The sequence below is a fragment of the Rhodnius prolixus genome, unplaced genomic scaffold, assembly GCF_049639745.1.
Source record: "Rhodnius prolixus isolate KJV_2025 unplaced genomic scaffold, Rpr scaffold_13, whole genome shotgun sequence".
NCBI classification, from domain to species: domain Eukaryota; kingdom Metazoa; phylum Arthropoda; class Insecta; order Hemiptera; family Reduviidae; genus Rhodnius; species Rhodnius prolixus.
In genome coordinates, this window is record NW_027411583.1 from 8,961,559 (window position 1) to 8,976,097 (window position 14,539).

Below are 14,539 nucleotides of genomic sequence, written 5' to 3' on the forward strand. Positions count from 1 at the left end.
AATTTAGCAAACAGTTTAGTGGAGGAATAATTAGAGGAGAAGCGCATTGCAGATGCAATATTAAATGCAATATATATTAGAGCTAGGAAAAAAACAAACTTATTTTAAACTTTGTTGTGGGTGAACAATGCTGTGAGAGGAGAGGAGTCATGTAAAATTGGAAGAGGGAGCGACAAAGAGAGGGAAGAGGTTGTGATGTGGAAAACGGTCTCTCTCTCCTCTCTCACTGGCTCTCTTTGAGTTTGTGGGAGTGCAGGTCAAAGAGAGATGCGAGAGAATAGTTGTCAGAGAGAGAAAGAGGGAGAGCTAGGTAGTTATGGAGATCTGGTGATGCTGGGTACATGGCCTTGACCCACTAACATTGCCCCGCTAACTCTTCCACACACAAACTTCCTTTCTCCACTCTACGCTAACCAACCTACTCTCTCTTCTCTCTCTATCTATCTCTGCCTCTATCTCTATCTATCTCACCACACGGTTACAAAGCGTACTGACATACTGGAGAGAAAATAAAACCATGGTGGTCGCCAAAACACACTGTATCACCTCTAGTGGTTCAAGGGTGTAGTTTAGTATCAAGTTTACTCTTTTTTCGGAAATAACCCAAATCTGGACTGCATAAACACAGCACTTCTTCTTTATTGGCCTTACGACCCTCGCAAATTAGCCAATCTTTATTGTTCTTTCTTTGAAATAAAGGGTGGTCTGACTGGAAAATGCTCTTTTAAATATGGATGCCTGGAAATTGATTATAATTTTATTAATCTTCATACAGTTACAGTCTGGGTAAATGCTTGTACTTAAGTTGGCCGGAGGTGGGCAGTTCTTCTGTAATATTGCCCTGCACAGCTGATCACTACCGTTCGTGATTCTTTATCATAAGAGCATTGGATGCTAAATGGTGAAGTGAGTAATAATAGTTGAATCTCAGCCAACTCGTGGCACTATAAAGTGCTGCACTTTCTGAATATTCACTGAACCATGGATTTACTGGAATGGAGGATAATTACTATAATTCACTATGTTCTAACAAAGATTTTTCAAACTTCGATTTGAACAAAAAAATGTAATCATTTATTACTAAAATTAACCACGTATATAACTTCTCTTATACTTGTAAGGGATATATGTGTATGTACCGCCGGAGCAAAAACTAGTAAGAGTTAGTAAACAAAAATAAATAAAATGCTCAATAAATCGTGTAATCTTAATAAATATTTTACAATTGTGATTTAATCACAAAGGAAGCCTTCGGCAATCGTCGTGAATTCGCGCAACCGATCGTCCTGGTAACTGACAAGTCCATACATGAAGAATAGAACTCATCTTGGTATTCTGGCAAAATGCAGAGATACTAAAAAGAGCAGTGCGTCCCGCAAAGCTAAGAAGTATTGCGGTACTAGTCTAGCCCTTGGATTTTATTTAATGGTTAATGTGAGAAATTTATAGTAAAGTATGTTTGCTAGTCGCCTCTATCTACGACTCCTTGGTCGTAAAGCTCGCCTGAAAATAAAGACATTAATGGCTACTAATGACAATGTGAGAGGGGTGAGTTGCTCTAGGGAGTAGTTATCGCACTTCTCATTTTCTAACCTCCCTAGAGAACCTAGAGCCAGTTTTTGTCATCACCAAGGGATGCTGCAGGATCTCTCCTTGCATTATTGAGGAGAGTACAACAAATCTAAGAAAGGCCACAGTAGAGAACAGTCCCGCAGCTTTTCTTAAGTGTATAAGAAAGGAGTCACTTTTAAGACTTTCAACTTGTAGATCTTACAACACAAAATCATGAAACATTGTTTGAAACGTCAAGAAGTCTAGAATCACGGAGGATGTTTAAGAATTAGTTACGGCTGGGGATGACCTTAAGACCTAGAAAAAAAAAAAGGCGCGTCAATACAGATCCAATATCAAGGTGATGCTGAATGTTCCTCCCTCTCTTTCTCTCTCATTTTGCGACCTTGATGGAATTGTAAGCGCTGTATTCTCTAACCAGGAGCTCCTCTAATACGGCGAGCTGTAAAACTGGGGTTTATTAGAGCGTTTTACAGAATACGAAAAAGCCTTCTAAAAGTTAAGAGATGTCGGCAAAAGCGGATTCATTTTTCACCATGGCAACGCTTTACTGTCTGTCAGTCAGTCGCGCATCGTTGCTCATATGGTCGGTCATATCTGGCCAATAAAACAACAGCACAACTACCATTAGATGCTGTTGGTAATTACTTTAATCCTAACTGGGGATTTTTAACTTAACATTATTGATCGAAGAAAGAAGTATTGCCAAATTTGCTCAAGCCTTTGTCGGCCTAAAGCCAGTGGCTATCGTCTCGGACAGCTTTGAAACGCCAGAATAAAACATCTTATCGAAATGCACAATATTTTCTCTTACTGTAATTCGTGTATTGAAATTTTGTTGAATTTTAAAGTTTTTTGCGAAAAAGGAAATGAGAAAAACACGTTTTCTTCAAATTTGTAATTTTACTAATAATATATATTGCATTTCCATCCTTCTTAAGAAGTATTTTCCAAAGCTTTTAACGAAAATAATTTCAGTAATTCATTCCTTAATTTAATCTTTTAACATTTCTTTCACTAACGTAACATAGTTTTCACTGATTCAAGCATTTTTCCAGTAAAACTCGATTAAAGGACACTTCTTGGACGGAGGGAGGGGCCGTTTTCCTTCAAAGCGCCATTTTGGGTAAATATGATCTTATCGAATTCATATTATTAGTGAGAATTCAGTTTATTGCTAAAATTCCATGATTAAAAAGCATTCCTTTTTATTTCATAATTGATCAATTTATATCGAGATTTAATCGATAACTGCTCTGACAAATATTTTTTTTTAAATAAGAATAATAAGAACACCCACATCTTTGTTTGGATATGAGAGAACATGGTGACCATATCATTGTGGAATTTCGGTCTGCCATTTTGCCAGATGTCAAGGTCACAGAGAGGGGAGCCGTGTAAATGACCCGGTTCAGCTCTTCTTCCAATTGGCCCAATCAAAAAGGGAAAAACATATTTGTATGTATACTCACACGACATCCTCTCAAGGTTCTCAAAGATTCTAAACTCATTAAAATGGATCTTTTAAACTCGGAATATTAAGATCCATATTAATTCTAAGTCACTCTATAGTTTGTAAAACCGGACATTGCAATGTAATATAATAACCTTATAGAGAAGGTTAACCAAACCAATACAAGGTTTTCTGAAAACCTGGGAAAAGTAGACTATCCACAGGGATACGTACATCCTGTCAAGAAATTCTCTTCAAACTTGATTTTAACAATAAAGTTAAACCTTCCCCACCTCAGTACACCTAAAGATAGGACCTAAAGACAGGATAAATAGAATTAAGCAGGGAAAAGGTTAACCAACTTTTTTTACCCCCCAGAAATGCTGCCCATTTTCTTGGAAAAAGTAACTAAAAAGATTTATTCAGTAAAATATTATTTCCGGTAGTTCGATTTTTGACTAAAAACTGTGGCGTTCCTCTATTAGCACTTAAGCCAAATATTAAATTTTGATTTCCTGTGATTTTTAGAAAAAGTGGTCAAGAATGGATAAACAGACCGCCTCAAACATATGGAGGGCTCTGGGAGCCTCAAAATGGATACTTCCGATGTAAAATCAGAATAGATAATCTGTACGACAACAATGATATCCTCTTACTCAGTAGAGTAAGTAGCCAATACTTGAAAACTTTTTTATTGATTTATTTTATTGACGAATCTTTACTAATAAATCAGATACAATTTTTGATTTAATTCATTGATCAGATTGAAAAATTAAAACCAAGCTAAAATACAAAAATTGTTAACGATGATTTTGCAGGATTAGATCATCCAGTCGATCTAGTTGTGCATCTTTCTTCCCACGGAGTTTGATTAAATATCCATCCGTAGTTCTGATGACCTGCTGATCCTATGGTCGAGTATTATTTTACTGTATTATACTTCAGAGAATTTTAATCATAAATAGTATTAAATTCTGTTAATTAAACAAAAAAAAAATTGAATTACGTAGTAAGTTTTGCTACTTTTTTGTTTACAGTGTAAATAAAAAATCAGATGAGATAATTAAGAATTGATTCTTAGAAAGGGTATGATAATAGTCAAATTACTAGACTAGTGATCATTCACTTAAACTTGGTAGTTTATAGAATTGTGGTCAATTCTTTTGGTTTATTCCAAATACTCCCTCTTCAGGGGGGTAATCTAAATTTTGACCAAAAGCTTGCATTGGTACATTTCTAGGTCCCAAGATGGGAGTCATTGTTTTTCTTTTTTTGTTAAGGTAGATCCAAAAGGGTCGCAGTGGCGTAGACCTTAAGGGTCGCCCTATTAGAATCTTAATCTTAATGTTTTGTTAAGGTATGCAATAAGAAAAATACATTTTTTGCATCCTAGAAGGCCAAGGATCTTCTCGGATAGATGAAATTGACTTCGCCTAATTTTCTTTACAAAAATATTTACCTAATTTACAATATATTGTTTTACATAGCACAGAAAATCATCACACTTTCGGTTTCCACAAACACAAAGATACTTAAATCAGAAAGCAACACACCAAAAAAAGGAAGTGCTAGAAATGATATACACATCTAAGACAGGAAACAGTCTAAATTTCACTAACTGACACGGAACAATTTATAAACAACATATACGCAAACTTACTACAAAAATACTTGACAATTGGCAACACTGACTTCCTTACAACCAAACGCATATCACACACAGACCGATCACACTCAGTCCATGAACAGACAAGACAGAAGACATACCAACTCTCAATGATGTAAAACAGTATACTATTGTAAATTAGGTAAATATTTTTGTAAATTTTCGTTACATTATACATATTCATTGTAATAAAGTTATTTGTAATATAATTGTTAACACACTGTAAATATGTTCCCCAGCCCTGAAGATGACATAGTCCCTAGTTAGAAAGCTCGGCATTATAAAAATATATCATGACTGAAACTGGCATTAATTTTTCATCCTTTATTATTCATGTAAGTCTTTATTAAAAAAATATTTTTTGGTCCAATTAAGTCTAGTTAAATAGTATTCAGTTCACACTAATTTTTATTTCATTGTTTTGTAAACATTGAAAGCACAGAATCCCTATAATGAGTACATTGAAACACTAGATACAGTACATTATCTATCTATCTCCTCGATGAACCCAGCCATTAGCTTCTAAACCCAGTTTTATTCGGTTTACTGCGCACAGAGAGAATACTTTGACTGGGAATCAAAAATTCCTAAGATTCCGAAGGAAATGGACTAACGATTCAGATTAAATAAAAATTATGACCAGATTTCAAAATAGAAAATTCGGAGAGGTGGGGAGGAAATGAGGTCAATAAATTGATCACAGGAAGTAGGAAGTATGGATGACACGTCTGTGGAGCGGAAATAGGAATCTCTAGAATATATATGTGTGTGTAAGGAGATGTTCTACTATGACATTATCTTGTTTTTGTTATCACAAAATGGTGGAAGGTTAGTTGCCAAGGAGCGCCTAACAGATCACTGGTGTCGCACACACTCGTTGTTTCCTAAAACGTCTAACCCAAGGGCGTCTTATAATACCAGGAAGTATTTGCTAAACATACTTGCCTCGCCAAACACAAACATTTACATTGGCAATGCACATAATGAGATATTGAATGGATTGTTGTTCCCTCATCCCGGCTCCTCTTATCCTCAGTTCCTAATTAATAAATAAATCGCAAAATCCTTGGCTATGTAGTTATAATAAATTTAAATCGAATAGTTTCCTAATTTAAGAATATTGAATGATTTTTTTGGTAAATTTGGGACATTAAATTTAGGTTTATAATCAATTTGAGAATATCGTCATTTAAAAATCAATCTAGTTTTACCTACAGCATGCGATGAATTCTCTCAAATTCTATCGTGCAAGGTGAGCTAACGAGTAACACTGACTTGGGATTTCTTTTAGTTAGAAAACAGCTAGAACGAATTTTACGTTTTTTTTTTTTACCCGGACGGGGATGGATGAAACTCCGTATCGATGTCTCGTTAATGGAAGCAATCGACTGTTACAACTAAGCAATAATCGAATGGCAGCCGAAATCTGAAATCAGTGTTTCTCTTCTTAGTTCCAGCCTTTAGCAATTTCTAAGGCGATATGTGTTTTGTGCAAAACCCTTAAACCATAATCCCTGATTTTGCATTAGGTTAGTCGAATTCAGGGTGAACCTGATACACTGAAATGTTGTGCTTTAATTGGGAACCCCATCGATCTACTTTACCCATAAAACTCCATAAAAATGGATTTAGCTGGAAAAAGAGGGATACGCCCTAAATTTAGATACCACTGCCAAAAAAAGGCTTATTGTGAGGAAAAGTCTAGCAGGTGTTACTTCTCCTCTTTACAAAGGACTTAGTTTCCCACCCAGTCGTTTTTGCCAAAAGTAGTTTATCGCCAAACTAACGATTACAACGCAATTTGATCAGAAAAGAAAATAAATTGGTCCTATGATGATCTACAATGCCCTCTTAAGAGACATAAGGCCAGACTGAACCTGCTTGAACTCTCAAGACTTATCCGGTTACGGGCGGAACTTTAGGAGGGGTGGAACTGATTCTGCCGCAAACTGAACTGAGGGAGAGTGAGAAAGATTTGAAAAGTGAGGGAATATGGTACTTAAATTCCAGGCGGAAGTTCCACACCATTTTGCTCTAGGCTAACTCGATCCTTTAATACTTACTTTTTAATATCCATTTTCTTTTTAATTGAAAAATGCCTAGACCCGCAGAAGTTTATAGAATAGACCCGTCCTGGAGGCGCCAAGGTAGCCGAGCGGTTAGAGGCGAGACCAGCGAAGCTAATATGTATTGGGGTACTGGGTTCGATTTCCGGTCTTTAGGCTTTGGATTTTATTTAATGGTTAATAAAAGAAATTTACAGTAAAGCATGTTAGGCGGTTATAGGCTATACCCGCAAAGCTAAGATGTATTGCGGTACTAGTCTAGCCCTTGGATTTTATTAAATGGTTAATATGAGAAATTTACAGTAAAGTATGTTAGGCGGTTATAGGCTAGACCCGCAAAGCTAAGATGTATTGCGGTACTAGTCTAGCCCTTGGATTTTATTAAATGGTTAATATGAGAAATTTATAGTAAAGTATGTTAGGCGGTTATAGACTAGACCCGCAATGCTAATATGTATTGCGGTACTAGTCTAGCCCTTGGATTTTATTAAATGGTTAATATGAGAAATTTACAGTAAAGTATGTTAGGCAGTTATAGGCTAGACCCGCAAAGCTAATATGTATTGCGGTACTAGTATAGGTCTTGGATTTTATTTAATGGTTAATAAAAGAAATTTACAGTAAAGTATGTTTGCGAGTCACCTCCGTCCACGACACCTTATTGGTAGTTGGACGTTAAGCCCCGCCTGAAAAAATAGGCGATTACTTTACTTTACTTTTACTTTTACTCATCCTGGAAACATCCTCCAGTCTGTTAAAAAAAACACAAGATTTGCTTTATTCAGAATTCGCCCAGAGCAGAACCGCTAAACTACCCCCTCCCCTAAACTTAGACAAAGCGTGATAGTAGATATCCTAGACTAGATTCATAACTCTTTACAAAACTATAGTACCTATTATCTTGTTCAGTAAGAGCACTCCACAAAACACGGAAGTGAAAGGGGAGAAAAATTGGACACGGAGAAAATAGCTACGGCCAGGTACAGGAACTTAAAGTAGAGAAAATCTTTAACAATTATAATATATTAGCAGCACTTCCGGGTAAACTACGATATTTGTGATCAGAATTTTGTAGTTGTGGCCTTTGAATGAAGCATGAAACAAACCGAACATTCATTCAAAACGGATATATGTAAATAATTATGTATTATGTAACGGATATAATAAAATTATGTATCAGTGGGTCTACGAACGAAAAACCTTAATTCGAAAAACTGCACAATTCCAATATTTTCTCTAACGAGAGATCAGAGAGAGAGAGAGAGAAAATAAATAAATGAAGAAAATCCAAGTTTTCTTGAGAAGAGAAAATAAAATAAGGAAACCGTTAGAAGGTAATAATCACATAAATAATATGGAATAATGTAAATAAGAAATGAAACTAAGATTTCAACCACGGCCAGAACCTTGGGCGCTCCTAGCGGTATGTCCGGACATTTCTTTTTAAAATAGAACTAAACCTTTTTCTTTTTTTCTATAAGAAAAATGGAGACACTGAAACAGTATTTTATTGGCGGCCGACCCTGAAAACTTAAAAATGTCCTCTCTCCCCCCCTTCCACATATTTACCTGCTAAACTAAATACAAAACTCAGCGCTAATACGGCAGGTCCTTGGTACTGAAAAAAACTGGCCCAGCTCTGACGTTTTGTGTCTGTTTGTCCTTTGCAATATAGGCTAGGCCAATCGCTACCTGTTTCTTGCTTACGTCATTAATATATATACCACGCACTCAATTACGAGAAGAATAATTACGTCAACTGCTATCTAAAGGGGAAATAAATCAGTTTGTGAACACTCACACGACTTTTGCGTACTGTCAAGGTTCTCATTCACGAATTCTCTTTAAACAACAATTTTAAATTTAATTCTTATCAATATTATTATTTATTTTTTAATTTATTTTTTAATTTACTGATTGTATACATTGTGTACAATCAGTAAATATGGAGTGAGTGATGAACTGGTGCGGGAGGAGAGCAGGAGGAGAGAAACTACCCAGCGGTAGCACTCTCTATAGGAGAGAGGAGAATGTATGGAGGTGAATGTGAGGAGTAGAGAGGAGAGATAGGAGAATAATGGCGTTTAGGCCTTCAGACTACAAGGAAGTCGCGGGGCCACTGGCGATTCAGTCGGCGAGGAGTACTAGGGATGTCAGAGGAAGCGAGAGACAGTACAAGAGGATTAGAGCTAGTCGAGAGAGAGTAGTATGGAATTTTTGGTATTTAGTCTTGGCGAGTTGGTCTATAAAGGGAATGTTGAGATCGTGGTGAAGAGTGAGGTTAGTCCACCGTAGAAAGGAGCGTCAGCTATCTGTCGACAGGAGTTTTGACTGAAATGTCTTGTACAGTCCGTATGTTTTGTAGGTTTGGCTGAACCCCACAGCTCTAGTCCTGTAAGTCCACCATAGGTTTGAGGATAGTACTGCATATAAAACGTTTGAGTTCAAAAGGGTAATTTGGAGCGTCGTCCAAGAAGTCTGTAAAGCAGTTTCACACGTTTTGTCATTGCTTGTCTTTTAAGTCTAGTGTGTGGGTTCCACGTGAGTCGTTTGCCTATGTAGAGCCCAAGGTAGCGCACCCAGATCTGTGTACAAGAAAGAGGACAGGTGGGCAGGAGGCCCGCCGGAGAGTAAACGTGGCTTTTCAGTGGGTTCATTTTAATTCGCCATTTCTTTGCCCAGGATTCTATTTTATGTAAGTGTGTCCTGTAACTTTTATGAAGCTGATGAAGGATGTGTACTTGTGGCTAGTATGGCTGTGTCGTCAGTAGATGTACAGAGTAGTATAGAGGGTTGTACAGGTATGTCTGATGTGTATACTGTGTAGAGAACGGGGCCAAGTGTTCTCCTTGGCGGATCAATATTATAAGTTTGTAAAACGTTAACAGGAAATTTACCCCAAAAGTACAACTTAAGATTAATTATTATACGTATAAACCGGAAGTATATTCATACATTACGCAGAACTATAACATTGGCAACATTCTCTCAGAACTTCCCTAACATGCATTTTATTTTTTAAACTCTAATTTGATAATTATAAAAATTGTTGCAAATTCGAATTCTCGTGAGAATTTTTGTTGAATTAAAAAAAAAATCCTAAAAATAGAAAACAAAATCAAATCATTTCAAAATGGCGCCACTCGTCTTCAATGTCACAATTTGTCCCCGTTTCATTCTTTTTATGTCTTTTTATCCATTATATTTGGCAGAACTCCCAACATTTCTTTAGATTCTTCAAGGAAATTACGTTTAAATATGTACAATGTCTTACGTCAAACACTTTTATTTTTTTTTGCGGAACTAGAGCAACTTAAATCGGATAATTTCGACAAAATCTTGATTATGTAAACTGTAAGGATTGCATCACTTCCGTTAATCAATAGTACGAGGAAGTAATTCCCTCTCCTCTGGCTGTAAGGTCCACGAAGGACCTTGGCCTCCTGTATCAACCTTTTCCACTCTCCTCTCACCAAAGCAATTCTCATGTCCTTACTCCCAGACTTCTGTCTTCCTCTACATCATACAGCCACCTAATCCTCGGTATTCCTCTTTTTCTCGCGCCCCTCCCCCTGGGTGTTCATTCATTATTTTCCTCGGATCTTCTATCCTCATTAAATGCTATCTCAATCTTCTCCTCTTAATCCAACCTACTCTAAATCTTGCTCCTGGTACAGTTCGAGGAAATGATTAGTTACACAAAAAAATTAGGATAGAATACTTGGAACTTATTTGTTAAAATATTTGGATGTACGAGGAATGAGAACCTAACAAAAAAATGGAATTTTTGGAAGACGCGAGAAGAATTAGCTCATTTATGAAACACGAAGAGTTTCATTTTCCGTCCATTAGGACATCAATATAAAGGTGTACATGAACATATCGGACATATCGGTTATGGGGCGAGACCTGCAAAGCTAAGATGTATTGCGGTACTAGTCTAGCCCTTGGATTTGATTTAATAGTTAATATGAGAAATTTATAGTAAAGAATGTTTGCTAGTCGCCACGGTAGCCGAGTGGTTATAGGCTAGACCCGCAAAGCTAAGATGTATTGCGGCACTAGTCTAGCCCTTGGATTTTATTTAATAGTTAATATGAGAAATTTATAGTAAAGAATGTTTGCTAGTCGCCACGGTAGCCGAGTGGTTATAGGCTAGACCCGCAAAGCTAAGATGTATTGCGGCACTAGTCTAGCCCTTGGATTTTATTTAATAATTAATATGAGAAATTTATAGTAAAGAATGCTTGCTAGTCGCCACGGTAGCCGAGTGGTTATAAGCTAGACCCGCAAAGCTAAGATGTATTGCGGTACTAGTCTAGCCCTTGGATTTGATTTAATAGTTAATATGAGAAATTTATAGTAAAGAATGCTTGCTAGTCGCCACGGTAGCCGAGTGGTTATAAGCTAGACCCGCAAAGCTAAGATGTATTGCGGCACTAGTCTAGCCCTTGGATTTTATTTAATAGTTAATATGAGAAATTTATAGTAAAGAATGTTTGCTAGTCGCCACGGTAGCCGAGTGGTTATAGGCTAGACCCGCAAAGCTAAGATGTATTGCGGCACTAGTCTAGCCCTTGGATTTTATTTAATAGTTAATATGAGAAATTTATAGTAAAGAATGTTTGCTAGTCGCCACGGTAGCCGAGCGGTTATAGGCTAGACCCGCAAAACAAAGATGTATTGCGGCACTAGTCTAGCCCTTGGATTTTATTTAATAGTTAATATGAGAAATTTATAGTAAAGAATGTTTGCTAGTCGCCACGGTAGCCGAGCGGTTATAGGCTAGACCCGCAAAACAAAGATGTATTGCGGAACTAGTCTAGCCCTTGGATCCTATTTAATAGTTAATGTGAGAAATTTACAGTAAAGTGTGTTTGTTAGTCTCCTCCGTCCACGACACCTAATTCGGTAGTTAGACGTAGTAGTCCTGAAAAAATAAGCAATTACTTTACTTTACTTAATGAAACACGAAGATCCCGGTAAGTTTCTATCTTTCTATGAGCTTCCGGCGATGGAAAGTGTTATTGTCTGTAACGAGAAAACATTGTTCGAAAGCAGGCAGTGCACTGAAAAAAGCTCCAATGTCCTCAGAAATTTAAGCGCCTTAAATTAAAGAAAGAAAGAAATCAGGTGAATATAGAATCGATTTAAATGGCAAAATGATCCAAATTACATGGCAAGCGGATCTCTTTTTAGAAATTCAACAGAGTGAAATGATCAAATTATCGACCGAAATCGATATATTTTTTAAAAGAGAGTCACACAAATTCTGCTCGATTGAAGTTTATTTTTTAAATGTCACTATGCGGTTTTTTATTCAGACGGTATCCTTTAACAAAATAACAATTTGACCCTTTTAAATGAAATATGTAAATAAAAAAAAAAAATATTTAAAAAGTATAGAAAATGGTTGGTAAAAAAGTGAAACTAACAGCGAAATTTGATCATCAACATGGACACTTTCAACTTATCTTGAACACAAATTAAAAAACAAAAAAACGTTTTAACGAGACAATCTGGTTAAAGAAATATCAACCACTTTCTCTTGCCGCTAATAAATTTTATCTAAACTTGGTATAGTTACTGAAAACTTAGTTTTTATTGGATAAGCATTTCTGCATCAGTTAGATGATGGTGGATGATCTGTAGCGATACTAGTGGCTCCAAGTATTCACTAACCAGTTAAGCGCTTTTGACTTGTACGAGTATACACGGTCAAACCAAATCTCTATTCCAGTGCGTTCGACGTGTATATTCGTTGTGAAAAAATATAAAATTGCCACTAACTATAAAAACTCGAAATTTTAATAAAATACAATAAGAATATTATTTGGTGGGGTGTTTCCCTTTATCTTACCAATAGAACTGCCAAGTATTTTGTACGGAGAGGGGGTGGAGGGAGCCAGCCAAATGATAAGTGGTTGGTACATGTTTGGTCTTCGCATTAGAGATTGGGGAATTACGCACACTAATAGAAGCTCTCAACCTTTGTGCAATGCCGTTTTTTACCTTAGATAGAGATTCAGACATGATTTCATTTCGCACAGAATTCAAAGCTCTTTTCCCTTGTAAAAAAGCTCTTGCGTCTCTAGTTAATTAGAGCAATGCATACGTGAAGCCGGTGCAAGATTTTGAATGAGCACAGAATGCTCTGGTAATCTCAAGCCCCCAGAGAGATTGTAGTGACTATTATATTGGTTGTGGTGTTGCAGTGACTATTATAACGTTGTAAACTTTTGGTTGTTTTTGCCGCTGCGTTCGACGTGTATACATACATCATTGTCTGATTTTAATTCCGCACACTGTGGGGGGTTTGACAGAGCATTGTGATGCTGAGCTAGAGTCCCAAACCTAACTCTTTTTTTTTCTTTCTAAAAAACACTTATCTAGGACTCAGGGGACCAACACGAGAAGCTACACTAACGTATTCTGCAGGCGTGATCGTTAAATACCCGGACAATTAAATCACAATAAATAAATTTGAATAGATAATAAAAACTGAAGGTGGAAAGAAAAACACCTGGCCGATTGAATCTTAATCACCAAGGTATCCAATAATATTAGTAGATTGACGTTTGCCAGCCGCCTTTGTTGGCCCCGTGTTTTGGAGGACAAGGTTATCCTGGATGAAGGTCTTACCACATAACAGTTATTATCATTCTCTCTCTTAATCCATTCTCTGCTGGTTTTATATTCTTTAGTTTATTGTGATTTTTAATTTATTATTGTGTTGTTGTGGTAAACAATTTTATTGTGAACTGAAAACGGATTTTAAAAATGGATCTGTGACTTTCGGTTAAATTTAGCAAAAATAAAATAATAAAATCGCCTATCCTTGGATCTGTATGTATACAGATTTATTATATATAAAAAATATTGCCCTCCTCCTTCCGGCAGAAACCTTCCATTAGGGATATATAATATGATTATCCTACCCGCACTTCCTTTTTTTTTTATTTTTTATTTCACTTTGATATCAGTTTATTTTTCATTTGTATTATGTTTGTTTTTGTTTGAAATAAGGATATCTCTATTTAAATAAATAGATTACACAATGTTAATCTATTTAAACACTATTTATAATTAAAATAATCTAATATGTAAAACAAAACTAATTATATTGTAACGATAATATAGGTTGCATGGCGCCAAGGTAGCTGAGCGGTCATAGGCTAGACCCGCAGAGCTAAGATGTATTACGGTACTAGTCCTTGGATTTTATTTAATAGTTAATATGAGAAATTTATAGTGAAGGATGTTAGGCGGTGATAGGCTAGACCCGCAAAGCTAAGGTGTATTGCGGTACTAGTCTAGCCCTTGGATTTTATTTAATGTTTAATATGAGAAATTTATAGTAAAGTATGTTAGGCGGTGATAGGCTAGACCCGCAAAGCTAAGATGTATTGCGGTACTAGTCTAGCCCTTCGATTTTATTTAATGGTTAATATGAGAAATTTATAGTAAAGTATGTTGGGCGGTTATAGGCAAGACCCGCAAAGCTAAGGTGTATTGCGGTACTAGTCTAGCCCCTTGCATTTTATTTAATGGTTAATATGAGAAATTTATAGTAAAGTATGTTGGGCGGTTATAGGCAAGACCCGCAAAGCTAAGGTGTATTGCGGTACTAGTCTAGCCCCTTGCATTTTATTTAATAGTTAGTATGAGAAATTTATAGTAAAGTATGTTGGGCAGTTATAGGCAAGACCCGCAAAGCTAAGATGTATTGCGGTACTAGTCTAGCCCTTGGATTTTATTTAATAGTTAGTATGAGAAATTTAT